General features: G+C 35.2%; 1 protein-coding gene across 5 annotated transcripts in view; it reads right to left on the reverse strand.

Moving 5' to 3' along the window:
• Positions 1-22,447, reverse strand: part of ZBTB20 (zinc finger and BTB domain containing 20) — an 819,533-nt gene extending 797,086 nt beyond the window's left edge. For all 5 annotated transcript variants that reach the window (XM_027525147.1, XM_027524738.1, XM_027525072.1 and 2 more), the window contains exon 1: positions 22,229-22,447. The gene's annotated coding sequence lies outside the window, so the exon portion shown is untranslated. The remainder of the gene's footprint in view (positions 1-22,228) is intronic.
• Between the last annotated feature and the right edge of the window lie 370 nt (positions 22,448-22,817).

Genomic DNA, 22,817 nt, shown 5'->3' on the forward strand with positions numbered 1-22,817 from the left:
TTGTATAGGTCAGCAGCTTGTTACAGTACTATTTATGACTTGCAAGTATTCTGCTTTACCAGAGTTATCAAATAAAATTAAAGGTGCCCTTTATAAGAAAGCCTATAGAACTGAGAAAATCTAGATTTGAAAACCTGAAAAATCAGTCGTTGTCTGTCATAACACAATAGAATGCTATGTTTAAAAAATATATTAGTTTTAGTAAACACTTAAGTGTTTGTTTATAGGTCATTAATAGCGTAACAGAATCTGGGAACCAAAAATGAAAGTATTAGCACCCAGTGCCAAATGGAGACTGATTTTATTTTGTTTTTAAACCTCTAAGTTTATAGATCAGTGAAAAATTATGAGATTTATTCAAAAAATCAATTGACATTGACATTTTAAAGAATGTATTGTATTAAGATATATCACTAATGATCAGAGAAGTTTGGAAAAGGAGGAAGCAGCAAAGAAATAATCTTGATTAAACTTAAAAAGGACCACAATATTCCATTTTCAGTCTGCTCTTATGCAGCCAGTTTCCCAAAGATCCATTGATATATGACCATGACAGAACAACTTGCAAAAAAGTGCAGAAATAGATTGAGACTTAGAACCCATCTTCCCTTTCAAAAATGCTACATCACAAACTGCAAAGACTAGATGGTCAAATTTCAACACCAAAAGTACACTTGACATTTGAACCAGATCTAAGAATTATGGTCTTTGTTTTCCAATAAAAGTCGGTAAACTGAAGTTTACTTAACTCTTTCCTGTGTTTATGAGCTTCTCAAGGATTACTGAAATTAGAGACTACATATGAAAAAGACAGTTCATCATTTCCAAAAAAGATATTCATCCAGATTGCCCTCCAATCCGTGAAATCTGAGATGCCTAAGGAGTCTTCTTTGTGAAAGCCTTACAAATATATCCAAAGATGGTGAGTCCCATATGGCTCTGATAAATGAAACCCGTTATTGTGAATTTCAAGCTCTTCTTTAAAACAAAACACTATTGGGTGGATTTGGTGCTCATGAAATAAAGCACTAATTGCGTGGCCTAACAACACTCTGAATCCTCTCCGTAGCAGACATTTTAAGTTGTGCCAAATTGGTTTTGGGATGTGAACAAATATTCTGGAGCCAGACTCTCACATGCACGCACTACTCCCTGGAAGTAAGTTGGACACTCTTGGAAACTGCATTAACTCTTTCAGGCCACCAGGGAACCTAACTCTTTCAAAACGAAAGTTCTCTTTCAAGACGAAAATATGTCACTCAATTTCAAGTCAGACTCAAGTAAAAGGTAAAATAGAGAAAAACTGATCTGGGGTCAGTTCAGCAATAAAGTATCCATAGATGTTAGATAGCCCCTATACCCCAATGGATGCTTATTCACTTGTATCCAGAAAATCTTATTCTTTTCCTATGTGTGTGCATAATTTCCAAGACATTAATAAGAGTTATGTGCATTCAGGAGAAGAGAATTCATTTTAATCTTAATATGTCACATTTGCCTCAGGCAGAGTGATAAGAAACTTTTGTTTCTTTGGTAACCACTTTCACCTTATTATAACAGAAAACTTCTTGAATTTTTGTTTCACCACATGAAATATAATTTCCACACTAGAATTTTTTCTATGCTCTCCCCATCATGGTTCAAAATGATGCCTACAGACCTGGAACTGCATATTTAAATGGTAATTAATCTAATCCCATCTCCCTTTCACTCAAATTTAAGAATTAATAAAAACATTTTTTTAAATAACTAAATATAAGAAAAAAATTATAAATATCAGTTTCTGTCTCTTTTTAATCTTAATTTCTTCAGAAGCAAAATAATTTCTTAGGAACAAGGGTTACTTTTTAGGGAATTTTAATTAGCATTTTATTTGCAGCATCTTGAAAATAACATTTCCCATTTAGCTCACTGACAGATATCCTGGCTTTTATTTGTCCTTAAGATTACCCAAATTTCACTAACTATAATTTTATACTTTTAGGTCACTGTCATTCTGTGGCTGTCACTTTCCCCTTTCATCTAAAAGGCTTAGTAAAAATATAGATAAAAGGAAAATTACTTTTTTGGGTAGAAAATAACTAAATGCCCATGGAGAGTTTTTTTTTAACCACTTCACTTCTAGTGTAAGCCTTCTAAGATATATTTTGTTAAAAATCATATTTAATTTCCTACCAATTGGTGTGAATTTAAGAGTATTACCAGAAGCCTATGATCCATTTCTAACAAAGCCTTATATTCTAACAATTAGCCTGTGTGTACTGCTGCCAATGACTCTATTGCTAAGACAAAAAAAAAAAAAAAAACCTCATCAGAGCCTAAGAGGAAATGAGCTGCTATTTGCAAGAAGATAGGACACATTTGGTGAATCAAATGTGTAGGTGCTTCGGACATCGGTTAATTCCAATTGCAATTCTTAGAAACCAAGTCTGCAAATGTGTCAAGGTGAGAATATGTACCTGACTTTCACTGGAGTTTTTCAGTTCTGAATAATTCTTAAGTGTTTCACAATAAAATCATAGAGAATCCATTATTGCATTAAGGCCTAGTTGTACCATGGCTGATATAATGGCATTATTTCTATGCTCTGGGGCATACTTGTTTAGTTAGTTGCTGGTAACTAAGTAAAACTCATGTTCTAGTTGAGCTTGATACCTAGAATCATACTAATGGTATTAAGAGGTAAAGGGTAATACTCAATAGGCACCTCTACATCAAAATTGTTTTACCTATTTTTTAAAATAAATATTTATTATATCAGTAAGAAACTGAATACATATTGAAAATTTCCAAACAGAGAGATTCTAGGGCCAAGCAGCAATTTTCTCATGGAGTCCAAACAAAAGGGATATTGGGGCAGTTATAAACCTTTATAGAAGACTGAAGTTTTGATTTAAAGCTCTACTGTGGTCCTCTTTTCCAACCTAAATCCATATAATGACATCAGTTTAGGAAAGACAGTATCAAAACTTGGCATATGTTCTTTTCAAAATCCTATGATTAACAGTAATTACAAGATTAAAAAAAAACAAAAACAAAAACAATGATCTTTCTTTGCATGCATGCTAAGTCACTTCAGTCATATCCAATTCTTTGTGACCCTATGGGCTGTAGCCCTCCAGGATCCTCTGTCCTTGGGATTCTCCAGGCAAGAATACTGGAGTGGACTGCCATTTCCTTCCCAACCAGGGATCAAACCCCCGATCTCTTACATCTCCTTCACTGACAGGCAAGTTCTTTACCAGTAGCACCACCTGGGAGCCTAGTCTTTCTTTGGTAATACGCTTTTACTCCTCCCTCTTTCTGTGCATGTATCTGCTATAAGTTCTAGGTTTGTAGTTACCATGAAGCTTAAGTACTGAAGAATAAGCAAAGCTCAAAGTTAGTAGAAGAAAGAAAATAACAAAGACTAAAACAAAAGTAAATGAACTAGAGACTAAAAAGACAATAGAAGAGTCAGTGAAACAAAGAGGAGGTCCTTTGAAAAGATAAAATTGACAGATCTTTTAAGATCTGTCACTACACTAAGAAAAGAAGAGAAAGGATTCAAATAAATAAAATCAGAAATTAAAGAGGAGATATTATAATTTTTACCATAAAAATACAAAAGATCATGAGAGACTACTACGAACAATTATTTGCCAATGAACTGGACAACCTAGAATAATGGATAAATTCATAGAAACATACAACCTACCAAGATTAAATCATGACGGAATACAAAATCTGAACAGATTGATTATAGCTAAAGAGATTGAATTAGTAATCAAAAACCTCTCAACAAACAGAATTCCAGAACCAAATGGATTTACTAGTAGATTTTTTTCAAATTCAAAGTAGAATACCAATTTCAAATACCTCTTCGTTTCATTGACTCTTCTATTGTCTTTTTAGTCTCTAGTTCATTTACTTTTGTTCTAGTCTTTGTTATTTTCTTTCTTCTAATAACTTTGAGCTTTGCTTATTCTTCAGTACTTAAGCTTCATGGAAAGCTTCATTTTTTTCAAACTCTTCAAAAGAATAGAAGAGGAAGAAACTCTTTCAAACTCATTTCATGAGGCCAGCATTCTGATACCAAAATCAGACAATAAGATGCAAGAAAATTATGGGCCAATATCCCTGAGACAATAGATGCAAAAATCAACAGCAAAATAGTAGCAGAGTTCAACTATACATTAAAAAGATCATACACAATGATCAAGGAGAAGGCAATGGCACCCCACTCCAGTACTCTTGCCTGGAAAATCCCATGGATGGAGGAGCCTGGTAGGCTGCAGTCCATGGGGTCGTGAAGAGTCGGACTCGACTAAGCGACTTCACTTTCCCTTTTCACTTTCATGCATTGGAGAAGGAAATGGCGACCCACTCCAGTGTTCTTGCCTAGAGAATCCCAGGGACAGCGGAGCCTGGTGGGCTGCCGTCTATGGGGTCGCACAGAGTCAGACACGACTGAAGTGACTTAGCAGCAGCAGCAGCACACAATGATCAAATGGAATTTATTCCAGTGATTCAAGCATGATTCAATATCCACAAATCAGTCAATGTGAAACATTAAAAAAATGAAGAATAAAAATCATATGATAATCTCAATAGATGCAGAAAAAGCATTTAAAAATTTCAACATCCATTTATGATAAAAAAAAAATTCTAACACAGCAGGTGTGGAAGGAACATTCCTCAGCATAATAATGATCATATATGGCAGACTAATAGCTAACATCATATCCAATGGTGAAAAGCTGAAACTTCCTTTAAGATGAGCAACAAAAGAAGAATGCCTACTCTCATCACTTTTATTCAATATAGTACTGGAAGTCCTACCCAAAGCAATTAGGCAAAAAGAAAAAAACTGGAAAGGTAGAAAGAAAACTGTCATATTTGCAAATGATATATCAGTGCGTGTGTGCATGCTCAGTCATTTGTCATGTCTGACTCTTTGTGCCCTTATGAACGGTAGCCCACCAAGCTCCTCTGTCCACGGGATTCTCCAGGCAAGAATACCAGAGTGGGTTGCCATGCCGTCCTCCAGACCTTCCCAACCCAGGGATTGAACCCACATTTCCTACGGTTCTTTCATTGCAGGCAGATTCTTTACTGCTGAGCCACTGAGGAAGCCTGATATTATATGTAGAAAACCCTAAAGACTCCTACAAAAAACTATTAGAACTGATAAATGAATTCAGTAAAGATGCAGGACACACACACACACACACACACACAAAATCTTATGTGACCATATAGTAACAATAAACTATCAGAAAAAAATTAAGGAAACAATCTCATTTACAATTACTTTAAAATTAATAAAATAACTCAGAATGCATTTAACCAAAGAGGTGAAAGATCTATATACTGAAAACTACAAGACATAAATAAATTGAAGAAAACACAAATAAAAATATATCTCATGCTCATAAATTGGAAGAACTAATATTGTTAAAATATCTGTACTATCCAAAGTAAACATAGATTCAATGGAACCCCTAGCAAAATTCCAGTGGCACATTTCACAGAAATTGAACAGAAACTCATATATTTTTATGGAACAATGAAATACCTTGAATAATCAAAAAAAATCCTGAGAAAAAAGAACAAAGCTGGAAGCATCATGCTCCCTGATTTCAAACTATATTACAAAGCTATAATCATTAAAATTGTAAGGTATTGGCATAAAAACAGACACACATACAGTGGGGAAGGTACAGTCTCTTCAATAATGGTATTGGGAAAATTAAATAGTCACATACGAAAAAATGAAACTGAACTGCTTCTTTACACCATACATAAAACTTAACTCAAAATGGATTAAAGACTTAAATATGAGACCTGAAAGTAAACTCCTAGGAGAAAACAAGATAACAAGGTTAGTCACTTGATATGGATCTTAGAAATGATTTTTTAAATCTGTACCAAAAGTAAAAGCACCAAAGGCAAAAAAAACAAAAAACAAAAAAACAAAGTGGGACGGCTGCTGCTGCTAAGTCACCTCAGGCGTGTCTGACTCTGTGTGACCCCATAGACGGCAGCCCACCAGGCTGCCCCGTCCCTGGGATTCTCCAGGCAAGAACACTGGAGTGGGTTGCCATACATGAAACTAAAAGGCTTCAGCAGAAAGGAAACCATCAACAAAATGAATGGGAAAAAAAAATATTTGTAATCCATATATCTGATAAAGGGCTAATATCCAAAACATATTTTAAAAAACTCATACAACTCAATAGCAAAAAATAAAATAAAATCCAATTTTAAAAATGCACAGAAGATCTGAATAGACATTTTTCCCAAAGAAGACATACAGTTGGTCACTACCTATGCAATAAAACACTCTACATTATTTATCATCAAGGAAATGCAAATTAAAACCACAATGAGATATTACCTTACTTGTTAAAATGGCTATTATCAAAAGAACTAGAAATAAGCATTGGCAAGGATATGGGAAAAAAGGGAAACCTTCTGCATGATGGAGCAGCCACTATGAAAAACAGTAGGGAGATGTGCCAAAATTAAAAACAGAACTAGAAATACCATATGATTCAGCAATTCCGCTTCTGGACTTTTTTCTGAAGAAAACAAAAACACTAATTCGAAAAACTTATGTACCTCCATGTTCACTGAAGCATTATTTACAGAACTCACGATATGGCAACAACCTAAGTGTCCATCATTGGATGAATGGATAAAGAAATCAATATCTATCTATCTATTCATTGATCTATACAGACCTTTGCCAACAAAGGTCCATCTAGTCAAAGCTATGGTTTTTCCAGTAGTCATGTACAGATGTGAGAGTTGGACCATAAAGAAAGCTGGGCATCAAAGAATTGATGCTTTTGAACTGTGGTGTTGAAGAAGACTCTTGAGAGTCCCTTGGACTGCAAGGAGATCCAACCAGTCAATCCTAAAGGAATCAGTCCTGAATATTCAGTGGAAGGACTGATGCTGAAGCTGAAGCTCCAACACTTTGGCCAGCTGATGTGAAGAACTGACTCACTGGAAAAGACTCTGATGCCGGGAAAGATTGAAGGCAGTAGGAGAAGAGGGTGACAGATGAGATGGTTGGATGGCATCACCGACTCCATGGACATGAGTTTGAGCAAGCTCCAGGAGTTGGTGATAGACTGAGAAGCCTGGTGGGCTGCAGTCCATGGGTTTGCAGAGTCAGACATGACTGAGCAACTGAACTGAACTGTTTCATCTATTTGTCTATACATTATTATTTAGCCATAAAAAAAGAATAAAATCTTGCCATTTGGATGGACCTTGAAGGCATTATGCTAAGTGAAGTAAGTCAGATGTGGTTCAGCCACTGAGTCATGTCCAACTCTTGTGACCCCATAGACTGTAGCCCACCAGACTCCTCTGTCCATTGGATTTTCCAGGCAAGACTAGTGGAGTGGGTTGCCATTTCCTTCTTCAGGGGATCTTCCTAACCCAAGGATCGAACTTAGGTCTCCTGCACTGCAGGCAGAGTCTTTACCAACTGAGCTACCAGAGAATTCCCAGATAGAGAAAGAGAAATACATGTGGAATCTAAATATATATATATTTTAGGCTAAGCTCATAGACACAGAGAATACATTGGTGATTGCCAGAGGCAGGAGGTTAGGGATGGGTCAAACGGGTGAACTGGTTTTCTTGTTTGTTTAAAGAAATTTAATTTTTAAAATACTAAGAAAATTTGAATAAATTATGAACATTATATAATAATAATGTATCAATATCTGTTCATTAATTTTAACAAAGGGACCGTGTTAATGTAAGATGTTACTAATAGAGGAAATCATGGTGTGAGAGAGAGTATTATGAGGAATCTTTACCACTGGCTCATTTCTTTTTTTGTAAATCTAAAAACAAGCAAAGAAATAATGCCTGTCATTTATTAGGTGTCCATCATATTTTGGGGGCTTCCCTGGTGGCTCAGATGGTAAAGAATCCGCCTGCAATGCAGAAGACCTGGATTCGATCCCTGGGTTGGGAAGATCACCAGGAGAAGGGCATGGCAACCCACTTTGGTATTCTTGCCTGGAGAATCCCCATGGACAGAGGAGCCTGGTGGGCTACAGTCCATGGGGTCACAAAGAGTTGGACACAACTGAGAGACTAAGCACAGCGCAGCATCACATTTTTCATATTTAGAGATATGCCATGAATTCAGACCAAATTTATTCAAAACTATTTTTTTCTGGTTCCATGTTCATTTCTTACATAACTCCAATAAAACAGCGGCAAGAGGCTTAACATGATACACACTGTTCTTACAGTTCAGCTCGTTCTAAATGGCCTTAATAATCAAAACATATTTATTCAACTAGCTTCTAAGCCTGAAATTATAAGAAGAAATATTTTTTTAGATGTTAAAAGACAGTAGCCAAGAAAAAAGAAAAAAAAGAGAAGGAGGGAAAAAGGAGAAGCAGTGTTATTAGAAAGGCATCGTGATCAACAGAGAAGCTGGACTGTCCAGTTGTCTTATTAAAACAAGTAACCTAGTTCCCAGGACTAATCTCAACAATGGAAACTACTATGTAACTTTAGGCAAGTTGTTTAGTATCTATTGGTTTCTATTTCTTACTCTCTAAATCAGGGGTAAATTTCAGACACCAACTGCTTTCTTTATCCCTGCACTGGCTAGGATCTTTTAAAATGTATTCCCTGAGCCAAAACCTCACCCACATGCCATAGTTATTTTCCCTCCTTTTTCCCTGTCTCCTTTGACTCTGCAGAGAAATAAAATTAGCAGTCAAAGTTAAACAAGCCCAGTGGACAAGACAGTCTTTGGTTTAAGGAAATGGATGGAGTAAGTTGTGTTAAAGTGCTCATTTGGCCCCAAAGATTCATTGTTGGGATACTACCTCCCACAACTAGCTCCACTGGAATTTTTCTCAGGAAAATGGAGAACTGTTTTAAGATAGACATGCCCTTTAAGCTGGTCTCAAATCAAAATAAATTTAGGATATTCAAAAACACCCTACAAGATTTTCCCTGTGGAGCCTAAATAAATCACTGACCAAATTTTCCAATTTATGCTCTGCTGCTAAATGGGACTTTCTTTAGAAAAAAATACATGTTTTAATTTCTATATCTGAAAAAGGAATATAGGTGAAAGTCTTCATTTTATGTTTTCACCCTTCTCTTTTCATGGTAGCATTCATTTGTGCAACAGAATTTAAAGAATGCTGTTTGGGAAAGACCACCCATAGAAAAAAATGTTGAAATAAAACCTAATTTTCTAATAAACTTGAAAGTCTGCTAAAGACAACACTATATCCCTTGCTTAGTGATTTTGTGAGTCTCTTTTAAAAATATATGTTTTCATACATAATTACAGAGGAATCAATAATATCCTCAAAATATATGCATACCAAATTTATAAATATTTTCATACTTATTTTCATACTTAAAAGATATGTTTTGGAGTTCCAAAATTGTTAACAACCCTATTGCATTTAAAATATTATTAAATCTATAAAAACTCACAAACATAACATTTTTAGCAATTCATATGTATACATAGGCTATCATTTTATACCATGAGGCATTAAAACAAAATAATAAGGATATCAGGAATGCTCAGGAATCAGTTTTTGAATTTTATAAAGTACTGATGCATTGATTCTATTAATGTTTTTATTTTATTTTAAATGCAAACCAGTTATTTTAAGACCAATAACATGTCTATGGAAGCCATGAAACTGCTGTGTTAATGGCAGGTCCTACAAGGCAAGATTGAAATCATCACTCAAATATTCTGTTCCAACAAAGAGTTTCAACTCTCAAATAAAAATATAAACAAAAGATAGCTCACATCAACTGACCTCCCTAAGGCTTTATGCATAGTTAACACCAAACTTTATTAGACTTAAAAAAAATATTACTAGACTTGATAAAGTGTGGCAAAATGGTTTGTTCCCTGCAAAAAAAAAAAAAGAACTTAATTCCCAACAAAGTGTAATTAGCAATTAGTGGCTTGTACTTACAAATTTGTGGGGCAGTCTGATTCTGCAGATTACCTGTAAAATAGAGTTAGAATCGCAGGTACTGGGGGTTAAGAGCACTAACTGTGATGTCAAAATCAGATTGAACCACAGGTCAGTCCTGGTTCTGCCACTTGTGCACGCATGTGTGCTAAATAGCTTCAGCTGTGTCAGACTCTTTGTGACCCTATGAATGGTAGCATCCCAGGCTCCTCTGTCCACAGGATTACTAGATTTGAAAACTCGGGTAAGTCACTTACCCATTCCAAACCTGACTTTCCTTATCTGTAAACCGGTTAAAAAAACACCTCATAGCAAAGACATGGGGGTTAAAAGTAATCCTGTAGAAAACATTTTTTAGTAGCTCAATAACAATCATTATTTATAGTTAAGCTCCTTATCATTCAGAAAACTTGAATTCTACCTACAGTTAAAAATTATTTCTCAATGGAAGAATAAGAAAAAAATTCAATTACTTTTCCATGGTGTAAACAATACTTACACTGTATCGGGAAAGCCCTCTGTGGCCCTTAAAGCTAAACATCATCACTTAACATAATAGAAGCCTGCTGCTGCTGCTAAGTCGCTTCAGTCGTGTCCGACTCTGTGTGACCCCATAGATGGCAGCCCACCAGGCTCCTCCGTCCCTGGGATTCTCCAGGCAAGAACACTGGAGTGGGTTGCCATTTCCTTCTCCAAAGCATGAAAGTGAAAAGTGAAAGTGAAGTCGCGCAGTCCTGTCCGACTCTTAGCGACCCCATGGACTGCAGCCCACCAGGCTCCTCCATCCATGGAATTTTCCAGGCAAGAGTACTGGAGTGGGGTGCCATTGCCTTTTCCGAATAGAAGCCTAGTAAAGATTTATTAGATTAGAGACAAAATACGATGATACTGTATAAAGAATACAGATGTTCTGAATCCTGGCATTGACACTTAACAGGTATGTGAACTTGGCAGTTTACGAGCTTCAGGGTTGTTGCCTGTAACATAAAGCGAAAAACAAAGTATAGAACAGAGCTGTGAAGATTAAGCAATTTATGTGAAAAGGAACTTCTGTTTTCCTTAATGTTGGTGTTATAGGGCAAGAGTGGTAATTGCTGTTTTTCAAGACTAAACTTTTCTTACATAACAGTACCAACTTACCCTTCTATTTAAATTGAGATTATGTTTAGTGAAGGAATAATGTGAACGATGAGAATGTATTCAGGTGCAACAGTAAACATATTTTAACAATATACCCTAAACACAAAAATGAATCTCAAAACTTCCAACATTATTAGAATCTACGATGCAGTTTTTGTAAAATACAGATGCCTGAATATCAGTCTAAAGATTCTGATACAGGATATTTGGGAGTAGAACCTAGAAATCTGTGCATTTAAAAATCCCCTAGCTGATTATGATGTACAATAGCAAAAAGTAAAACGTTTTCTAACATGTGTGGACCAGCTGAAACCCATAATGGAATCCTAGGAGAGAGAGAGTTCAGAAACCTTAATTGTAACAAACACCCACAGTAATTCTTAAGCACATTAAAGTTTAAGAACTACTGGACTAGAGTCCAATAATACAATACCGAAAAGGTCGATAAAATTTTTTCCTCATATTTGGTTATTTAAAATTTTTACTTATTTTTTTTTAATTTTTACTTTTTAAGAAACACCACTCTCAAAAATGAATTTACCAAAAGACATATTGTACAGCAGGGCTTCCTTGGTGGCTCAAGGGTAAAGAATCCTCCTGCCAGAATGGTTACGTGTGTATGTATGGCTGAGTCCTTTCACTGTTCACTTGAAACTACCACATTATTAATCAGCTATACCCCAATACAAAATGGCTTTGGTGTTAAAAAAAAAAAGAATCCTCCTGCCAATTGCCAATGCAGGAAAACATGGGTTTGATCCCTGGGTTGGAAAGATCCCCTGGAGAAGGAAATGGCAACATACTCCAGTATTCTTGCCTGGGAAATCCTATGGATAGAGCAGCCTCATGGGCTACAGTCCATGTGGTTACAAAAGAGTCCAACACAACTTAACTAAACAACAACAATATTGTACAGTGCAGAGAAATATAATCATTGCTTTGTAATAACATTAAATGGAGTATAGTCTATGAAAATACTGAATCACTGTTTTATACCTGAAACTAAACTAGTATCTAAAATCAACTATACTTCAATAAAAAAAATGAACTTGTAAACGATGCATAAAACATTTATCTAAACATCTATCTTTAAAAAACACTAATTTTAGGCTCATCAACATTGTCATTATTGCTGTTGTCATTATTATTACAGGTTTTTAAATAAAAACTTAGAAAATTGGCTAAACATATCTAGTCATCGCCAGAGAGCCCATACCACTGAGAAGCACTCCAATGAAGAAATGCCTGGAATTCCAGTGTTTTGTAAATTTGTGTGTTTTGCTTTGATTTAGGTCTATAATTATCCATTCTTTCTTTAAATTGTTCTTAAATTGGTATAAAAATGTTCTTAAATTGGTGTAGTGCTTTACTATTTATAAAGAAATTCCATATACATTGTCATTTAATCTTCACAATTACCCTGTGAGGTAGATAAGAAGGGTAACATTTATTATCACCTTTCTGCAAATAAGAAAACCAAGCTTAACAAGCCTAAGCAACTCGCCAAAGTCATACAGTTTGTTGTTTCAGGTAATACAAAGACTAAAAACTCCATATATAAATTCCATGCAAAAAATCTGAAATTTAAAGCTACACACTCATTTAATATAACACTCAAGTGTTATATAAAAATTTTGAACATCACACAAGTTTCTAAATTGCAAGTAGTCCATAGTTCTATACCAAATCATAGGTTCATCTTGTTATTTATTATAATTTATTTTACATATAAAGTTTAGAAGAAAGGCTAATTAACAAAAATCAATTAGCCAACCCCCTTACCCCCAAATTCTCCCTTAATTCTTGCTCTTTCTCACCCCACATCCAATATGTCTTGAACGTTGTACCTTCTAATTGTCTCTTTCATGTGTCCCTTCCCACCTTGCCTTTCAGTTACAGCCCTAGTCTCATTTCTTTTGACTTGGACTATTGCTTTCATTAGTTTTCTAGTCTCCTCCCCTCTGTCTGATGCCTTCTAATACTATTCCTTAGCCATCAAAATAGTCTCTATAAAATGAAAACCTGATCATGACACTTTTCTTTTCACACAGCTGTTGCAATAAAATCTAGCAAAAATATTGACAAAAAACTTATCTTAAGTATCTTAAAATCAACTAGTCTAGCCTGCCCATTTAATGAATGGGAAACAAATCTAGGAAAGTTAGGTATCTTACCTAAAGTAATATAGCAAATTTACTGTAAAGACAGAACTAGAGATTAACTATCTTTACCCCAAAGTCAACTACAATATACATTTATGGAAAGGCAATACATTGTTTTCAAAATCAAAAACAATCATTTTTAATATGAGAGAAAGTATTGATAAATTTATAAAGAGATGTTTGGAGAGTAGGTGGTATCTGATAGCATTTTTCCAAAGAGAAAAAGCTCTAGAATTACTTAAAATTCAAAAACAAACAATAAAAATAAAACAAATAAGTTATAAACAAGCTAGACATAATCATTTATTCAGATCTCAAACATATGAGTGCCTCTGGGCTGAATCCCGCCAAAAGTTCTAGAGGCAGAAGGATGAATAAGACCCAAACACTATCCTGGAGGAAATCATGGTTCAGTTGAAAGATATGCTTACAAACAATGGCAGTACAATGTAAAAAGTGATGTTACCAAGGTATGCCTATAAAAGTTGCTGTGAGAATGTGCTGGATCAAGGATCACCTCACAGTCTAAAACAACAGGGCCGAGGCCTTACAAGTGGTAAGAATTAGGTGAGTATCTTTGACAATTCCTGCCTTCTTCATCCCCAATTCTAAATTAAACACATTCCTGTTTGTGCCTGGAATTTTAAAGTATTTTTAATATACAATGGAATGAGAGAATGGGCAAAGTGAACACATCCTAACTTCTCTCTGCAGGTAAGAATTGCCAAATACACTAAAACATAGATTTTCATGCAGTTACTGCAAAATCAGAGGTTGGAACAATATGCCCAATTTTTGCAAATTCCTGTTCTTTCCTTTTCACTGTGTCATGCATCAGTTACTCTCACAGCAATAGGGACACAAGGTGGCACTGTCGTGCTGACATTCATTTCAGGACCCTTTCAAAATGGACAAACTGGAAAAAGGTAGGAGGCCCTATTGCTACAACTGAAAGCTGAGTCCTAACCTGGCCTTCTCCCAGGTCCACCAACATTAATAGTGGTCAGAGAAGGGGCAAATCACTCTGCATTTCAGGACTACCACATCATGCCTGTACAGAAGAGAATATATTCTCTGATGGTTTCTGCAAAATGTCATGTGTATGTTCACAGATTCGTTCAAATGCACGTAGTGCAGCTTTGCTAATAGAAAGTTGGAAGTGAGCTGTTTACCACGGGCAAGGCCATGGACATGGACCACCTCTCCACCTAGTGGCCACTGAGGAGGAATGGAGCCATAATAACCATACTGTGCTTCATTCAGTTAAAAGTAGCTTTTTTATCCAACCATCCATAGGCAATCATGTCACTTTGTCTGAAAAACAACAACTTTTAGTTTACTGCATTCATTGATTATTAATTAGCCCTAATAATATATTGTGATATCTACTTAAGCTGAGGACAACAATAGCCAAAAAATTAAAGTGTGTGTGTGGTCTCTTAGATCACCTAAATTGCCTTTATTTTTCCATTATTACCAACCTAAACTTCTCTCTATACATTTGCGATTTATAGGTAGAAAGTGCAAGCAGAATTATATATATATATATATATATATACTTATAATAAATGCACACAATCTTTAAGATAAAAGAAAACCTAATAAAGAAATTTATCCTTCATTTTACAGGTAAAGAAACTGAGGAACAGACAGATTATGATTTATTCAAAGTCATATAATCAGTTAGGACTAGAAACCAGGTCTGCAATTCAACCACTTTAAATCCTTTTTGACATTAGTTGATGCCTCGGTTCTCTAAGACACTGTCTTTTGTTTGGTTGGTTGGTTGGTTTGGTTTGGTTTGTTTACCACACCATAGGGTTTCTCTCAACATACCAGGGAAAAAATTAGTTCCTAAAACTTTCACTCATGTATTTTCATGCTATGCTGATAGTATTGTAAAGAAGTCCTAGCACATCTTTATATTTATGGGTATATTCTGAGCCCATCAAAAGAGCATTTTTTTTTAAACTAAGGAATTATTCACATTTATTTAACATTTAAAAAGTGAAGAAGCAAGTGGACAGGGAATAGAATGTGCTGCTCAAAACCACTATACAAAAATGGTTTCAGAAAGCTGCTCTAAAAAGAAATCTAAATCCATTCAGACTGACACGAAGTTTAGAGTTGTTTTTGTTTCATATAAAAAGCATATAACTTTAAGAGAAGAAACACACACACACACACATGCACATAAACTTACTCAATCATTTTACCCATTTTAATTAAACTCATGATGCTCTTCTGTGGCATGCCTTGGGAATGCTTTGTTGGGAAGCTTCTTACCAAAAAAAAAAAATGAAATCGATTTACCAACTAGGAAAGTCTGCTCATAATCCCCAACCCAAGGTTTAAAAGGAAAAAGATATGAAGAAAATCTGGCAGTGAATATATTAGAAATGTGATCCCTTACGACTTTCTCTCCTGTGATCTTCTCTTGGTGGTACCATTGGACTCCTTCTTGGAAGAGGAGGAGAATTTAGGTAAATCTGTTTTTTTAAACAGACATAGGGAGAAGAGAATGCTGTGTCCAATAGCTCAGATGGCTTTTATTGAGTGTTGAGGAAAAAGTGTTTTTCTTTCATTACACTTACACATTTAGAAGCTTCAAAAGGCCCCTTTCCCTTCACCCTCAGCTTTACTTATACATATTCTTATCTTCATTTGCTTCTTAATCATCTCTATTCTTCTCTCCTCTAGAGATGAGGTGAAGGGATAAAGCTTTTTGTTGATGTGAACAACTAGAAAAAGTAAGAATGACTTCAGCTCTTTTTGCCCAATATAAAGCTGGGGTGACAAGTGAAAACAACCCAGAAGATGGAGATGATGGTACGTATGCGCAGACCCAAAGTACGTTTATTGGGTCAAAAAGAATTTTAGTGTGTCCAGTATTCAAAAACAGTAGAAAAAAACAACAACAAACCAACCGTATAAAGCCGTCCCTGAGATTACCTATATTTGCCTGAAAGTGAAAGTGAAAGTGAAGTCCTGTCTGACTCTTTGGGACCCCATGAACTGTAGCCCACCAGGCTCCTCTGTCCATGGGATTCTCCAGGCAAGAATATTGGAGTGGGTTGCCATTTCCTTCTCCCGGGGATCTTCCCCACCCAGGGATTGAACCCAGGTCTCCCGCATTGCAGGCAGACGCTTTAACTTCTGAGCCACCAGGGAAGCCCCTTATATTTGCCTAGTTCCTATTTAAACACTAAAAGAGAGGACCATCTTCTCATTATTTAAATGTCTTGGTGTCTAAATAAGGGGATTTTGTTTATATTAATAATCATACAGTGTTCATATACATGCATACTATCTCCCAGAAAAATTATATCACCTAAGAGATTCATAGTCTCCTGCTAGTAATAGTTTTAGTTTTTTTTTTTTTTTTACTTAGTTTTAATTTGGTACCTAAGCAAACTGACAACATTCCTTTAACTTTTTCCCACTTGCATTTCATTTATGGAAAGAATCTCATACTATAAAAGAAATTTGTCAACAACAAATCATAATTTGATTACAATAGCAATTCAGAGAACATCTCTGAAAGAAAAGGAAAAAACAGCAAATATTCAGGTTCATTTAATAAAAAATTATAGCCTTCTAAACATTAGACAGAACTAAAATTTAAATAATTTAAATTCAAATGTGGTTTTCAAAAAAACTTTAGATGGAAAATTTCTAAAGAATGAAATAATACTATTATATATTAAGATGAATAATTTTTACCATTTTTAGTTTCAATGTACTGAACATCTTTTTAATCTCCAAAAACCCCACACTCTATTAAACAGTTTTATATTTTTTTGAATGCAAATTTTTACATTAGTTATTTATTATGTAAAGCTTTCAAATAAATTCTTAACATTTTTAAATGCATAATGTGTAATATGTATGTTGAATTCATCATATCTCATGACAGAGTTAAGCAGTGGCAAAATTACTTGTAGTATTAAGAAAATAAACACAAAGTACAATAATTACCACCCTTCCCATCAAAGTTTCAAAGGTAAGACTTCATATTCAGAAATTAGTAATAATACATTTAGTTTCCATCTGGTAAGTAGATGGATCAGTGAATTTAGCCCTTGCTCCTTTCTCAGCATACTCACTTGGAAGTCAGTAGCTAACTTTCCCTAAGTTAAAGCAGTTATATAAAGGTTGCACTGGTTAACTGAACTACAGAATACCCTACACTGAAGGTTCAACTGAGTGTCAAAAGATTCCAGAAAAGCAAGTTCCATGTCCTCAAGCTGATTATTTTCAAGCGAACTGTAGAATCACAAAAAAAGCTTGATCCTAGAGTAGAGAAGAGGTTATGAAGCCAAAGTCAAGCATAATTTCCCCACAGTTTAGTGTGGAAATAGCATGCCACTTATTCATTATTACAGTTGAACAGCTAGAGTGGCAGAAAAGCCCTTTTTTCTTATAGGCCCTTGAATGTTGTTTCTAACATCTGCTGTAGTGGTTACACATACATGATAGTAATAATAGATGGCATTATTTCTTCCCACAGCCCACATTGAAATTAGAAGTAATAGAGCTCAAAGAATCTATTTTGATACATTAAACATAACTGACATCAATGTTATTTGATGATTATATAATATCTGTGTTACAGGAAAATACATGAATTTAGACTTTCTCTAGGAATTCTAGGATACAGATATTGCCCTTGGGTTTTTGGTAAAGAATTGAAAGGATTTTGCTAGTTATTTGCCATTGGTTATAATCCCTGAGGATTCTGCAAAATGCTAGAAATTACGTAAGCAATGCAAATGCATGAAAGACTGGTTTTCAAGAAAACTGCAAAATTCACCAAGTTTTTGCCAAAGAAACTGGGAATTGCATATGTAATTTGAAAGTCTGAAGCAAAGAATCAAATGGCCAATGCTGACTCTAGAAACATTATAAATAATGTTACATAAGCTAACCAAAATGGCTTATACAACATGAAAAAAAAATCATATAAAAGGGTTGATTTCTAATTGAATAATAACTCTTAGATGTACAAACTTGCACAATTGTTAGTGTTTATTGCCCTTGATGTGGGGTGAACCATTACTATGTAAGCAGTATATGATTTCTATGTGCTTGTTATAGGGAGAGGGTGGGATGATTTGGGAGAATGGCACTGAAATACATATAATATCATATATGAAATGAGTCGCCAGTCCAGGTTCGATGCACGATACTGGATGCTTGGGGCTGGTGCACTGGGACAACCCAGAGGGATGGTATGGGGAGGGAGGAGGGAGGAGGGTTCAGGATGGGGAACACATGTATACCTGTGGCGGATTCATTTCGATATTTGGCAAAACCAATACAATATTGTAAAGTTTAAAAATAAAATAAAATTTAAAAAATAAAAATAAAAAAATAAAACCTTAATTAGAAAAAAATAAATGAAAATATTTAAGTTTTCTTTTCAGTGCTACGTAACTTTTCACGCTAATTACATTCTCACTGGCTAAGGACCTTAAAGTGAGGTACCAGCTTATTTCTTTGTAGAAGTTTAATAAAGTACATTTTCCACTGGAAAATGTAGTTTGCTAAAATATGTTTCTAAAGTGGCCTCCAAGACAAGTCAGCTCTAATATCTATTATCAACTTTTAGACTTAAAAGAGGCCACCCTTGGGACTGAAGAAGGCTGGAACTAGTGGCATTCAAAGAATGTCAACATCAGTGCTTCCTTTGCCAGAAAGGATCACTAGTGAGCAGCATCAGCCAGATGCTGCCTCTACACACCTTGCCAGACCCTGGGGCAATGCATTTGCTCAGGGTCTGAACTTGGCTCCTCTGTGGCAGCAGGACTAGCCGCTACTCAATCTTGGGTGAGTTCATGAACACAGCCACTGATAATTTCTATATTTATAGAAAGCCAGAACATGTGTAGATAATCACACAATTGGATATTTATGAAGTGCCAGATTTTATGAATACGGGAATTTGTTAATTAGCACAAGGACTAATCATTAAAATTCAAAAATAGATAAATAAACAGGAATACCATTTATTTGTTCACATTTCAGGGAAAAATATGCAGCTGCTATTCCTTTGATGAATGTAGGCTTCTGGAGAAAAAAATGTGAAGAAGAAAAGTATCCAAAAGTCTTGAAATCTTAATGAGTACAATCCAAGAAATCACTATATAGTCTTTATATTAAAAATGACCATAGTGATTCTCCCCTTAAGTTAAAGAAAAAAGTTTAAACCAACATGTGCTTAGCATTTGAATTACGTTGCCTTGCATTCCACTATTTTGGTCCTTTTCAAGGAGTCAAAACTGATTTTCATCGGATAGGAGTTAAAAAGCACATAACACGTCACTCAATACCAAACTGTTTTAGCGACAGGGCATGGCAAAGCATGAAATAACTGCTTTAGAACACTTCCTCATGTGGGTGTGTTAGATAACTGTCTGCTCCAACATTAAAACGAAACATACTGTGACCTGACCAAGACTTCGGGCTTTCAACAGGCAGATTTCATGTGCTAATAGGAAAAGCCCACCATAACCAGTAAGGCTGGTTAATGAATTCTTCTGGCACTCTATAGCCCTCCTGTGATGCAAGCCTTTCAGCTTTCCAAATCCCTATATAGCAGAATACACTGGTTTTAAGTTTACTTATGCACGTTTTATAATGTCCTGCTGTATTTAGATTGTGACAGTCCCTCCAAGAAAAGGCTGTGATTATTTTTCATGCTAAAAATATTTTAGATCTACTGAAGGCTCAGAATTATAACGCAAAAGAAAATATATACACATTCTAAAAATCAAACCGACCATAAAAATGACTAAATGTTTACTGTTACTCTTTCTAGAAGGTTAAAGGAAATTTTCATATTCTCTTAAAAACCTATTTTTTTTGTTTGCTTCTAATTAACCTAAATATGCTTAACATAAAATTTTAAGATGTCATATCCTCAAAGAATCTGTTTCCTTTATCCACACATGTATGAGAATATGTACATAAATATATATATACATGCACACAGGTATCTGCTCATACACATATGTACAGAAAAACAGAATTATTAGTCAAGAGATATAGTAAAGATTTCTTTTTAAAAGGTTAGAATTTTAGGTAGTTCTCATAATATTAATATAGAAAATGACAGGTGCATCAGACATGCACACTTTGACACTAGTTTTTAAACAAATGTTTGGGTCAAAAGTCTCAAATGGAAAAAAAAATCACATTTGAAATACCATATATTGCATACCATATGAACATACACTTTCAGTAGGTTCCCCCGAAGTTCCCCTTTAGACCTTCAGGGTTAAAAAAAATCCCTGACAGGACCTCACTGAGTGTCCTTAGCATCTGTACTACTCTTGGTCAAAGCTGGCCTTCCAACTTAAAAGACAGTTTTTGTAATACAAGCAAATTAAAAGTCTCTGAACAAATTTTTTAAAAGAAAAGGAAAAAAAACTTTTAGTAGCAAAAGTTCACCACCTTCTTGGAATAATGGATTTTTAATAAATATTTTGCTAGGTTTGAACATCGAGAATGTGCTTGGGAATCTGCTCCAGCATCCCAGGTGGGTTAAGAATATTGCTTTATGGACTTCTTTGTGTTGTCAGAGAGGCCTAATGGAATTAAAAAAAAACAAAAAGTGCCACTTCTATTAATTAAATAATTTATTATGAAAAAGGTGATTATTACTATCAAAGATCTCTATAGATTAGCATCCATTTTCTATCATTGCTATGTGTATGTTGAAAATATTTGTGTATCTTACCACCTGACTTAATTTTTGTCAAAGGAGTAACAGTTTTACTTTCAGACAAACCCAAATAAAACTCCACTAAGGAGACCATTTCAAATGGACCTATTTAACTACTTCTTTGAATCAAAGAACACTGTTCTGGGAAAACTCTTCAACAATGTCAGCTAGTTGTGAAGGCAACTTTTCCCACCATAAAAAAGAAAAATAAATAATAAAGGAAAAAGAAAGCACCTCAAAACTATGCTTGAACTAACAAATATATTATTTATAGTTCCCGAAATGTTAAATGAATACTTACAGTTGTTGCACAAGATGGCCTGATACACTTCATAGCTTCCACTTTGTAAAAAGATGGCCAGCCCCCGACTCCTCCCTCCCCAAGCATAATAAACAGTAACATACTAAAAGGAAACTGTCCCAAGATAAAAACTTGTTAAGAAAGTTTGCATTCTTACTAACCAGAGTGATAGCCCTATAAATGTAAAAGTTCATCTGCAAAATAAAAGTTACAAAACAGAATAACTTATTCCTTTCAAAATACATCCCCAGATGTAATATAGAAGAGTATGTAATAATAAAAATAATTCCTAGATTTTTACCCACCCTTAGTGACAACCCCTCACCTTATGGCCAATGCCATCAAATAAATATACTGGCAAAAGGTATTTAAACTGCTTCAAGGATTTAAACTGTAAATATGGACTTTAAACTTCAATGTAAAACAAAGAACAAGAGTCTCACTTTAGTAATACCCACGCTGTCACTGCAGCTAAAACTCATTGGCACATAACTAACAAAACCCAGTTTGCAATAAATAAGGACAACATGATATATAGACAGACAGATGGAATTGCATAAACAGACAAGAAAAGCAAAGAGACTGACAAACATACGGAGGGGTCTGTTTTAAAAGAGTGAAAGATACTGATTTATTTGGAACTTTAGTGAGAAAAATAGGTTTGTTTGTAATTATTTTTAAAGTAATTAAACTAAATCACAAGGGCACACCCTTAAATAACTAGGAAGAAAATTAGTAGAGGATAGGCCTCCTAGAGATATTCCAAATTTTAAGCTAGCAATAGCTCTGTCAAACTTAAATCTGGAAATTAAAATTCAAGGGAGAAAGAATAAAAGCATGGGGGCTAAAGGAGATGATAGGTAGAGGGGGGATTGAGGGAGCAGGAATTTTTTTTTTTTTTTTTGAAAGTTGTCTGCCCTACCTTCTTCCCCAGCGCTGAGTTTCTCTTCTCATAATCGGTGTCTCCCTGGAAGTACAGTGTGAGTGGTAATGACTGCCTGCCTCCCTAATGAGTCCATTTTCCTGCTCTTGATGTTGTGTATATACACACACTGCAACCTACCTTACAAACCACAGAGACGGGAAGAGAGAGAGAGAGCAAGAGAGAGGGAGGGAGGGGGGGCAGAGAGGGAGAGAGAGACAGAGACAGAGCAAGCGAGTGAGAGAGAGAGAAGAGGAGAGAGAGAGAGAAAGAAAAACAGAAAGAAACAGAGAGAGAAAGGCACAGACAAAGCCCTCCTACCAGACAGCAGACAGCCTTCCTTCCCCTATCCAGCAAAATGCAACTCGTCTAATGCAGCAACAGGTTCAGTATTGCCAGACTCACAGAGTGAAAAAGGTATATTCTCTATAGCATTACTGCTGCAAATCAACAGTTTAAGAGCAGCTGGCTCCACCTTCTTTATTTATGCTCCATTATGAGGAATGCATTGTTTCAGTTCTGGCATACAGTACATGTAATTATCATAAATACATTTTTTGCATATTAGCAGGAAATAGTGAAATACATA

Source organism: Bos indicus x Bos taurus, chromosome 1 (genome assembly GCF_003369695.1).
Source record: "Bos indicus x Bos taurus breed Angus x Brahman F1 hybrid chromosome 1, Bos_hybrid_MaternalHap_v2.0, whole genome shotgun sequence".
NCBI classification, from domain to species: Eukaryota; Metazoa; Chordata; class Mammalia; order Artiodactyla; family Bovidae; genus Bos; species Bos indicus x Bos taurus.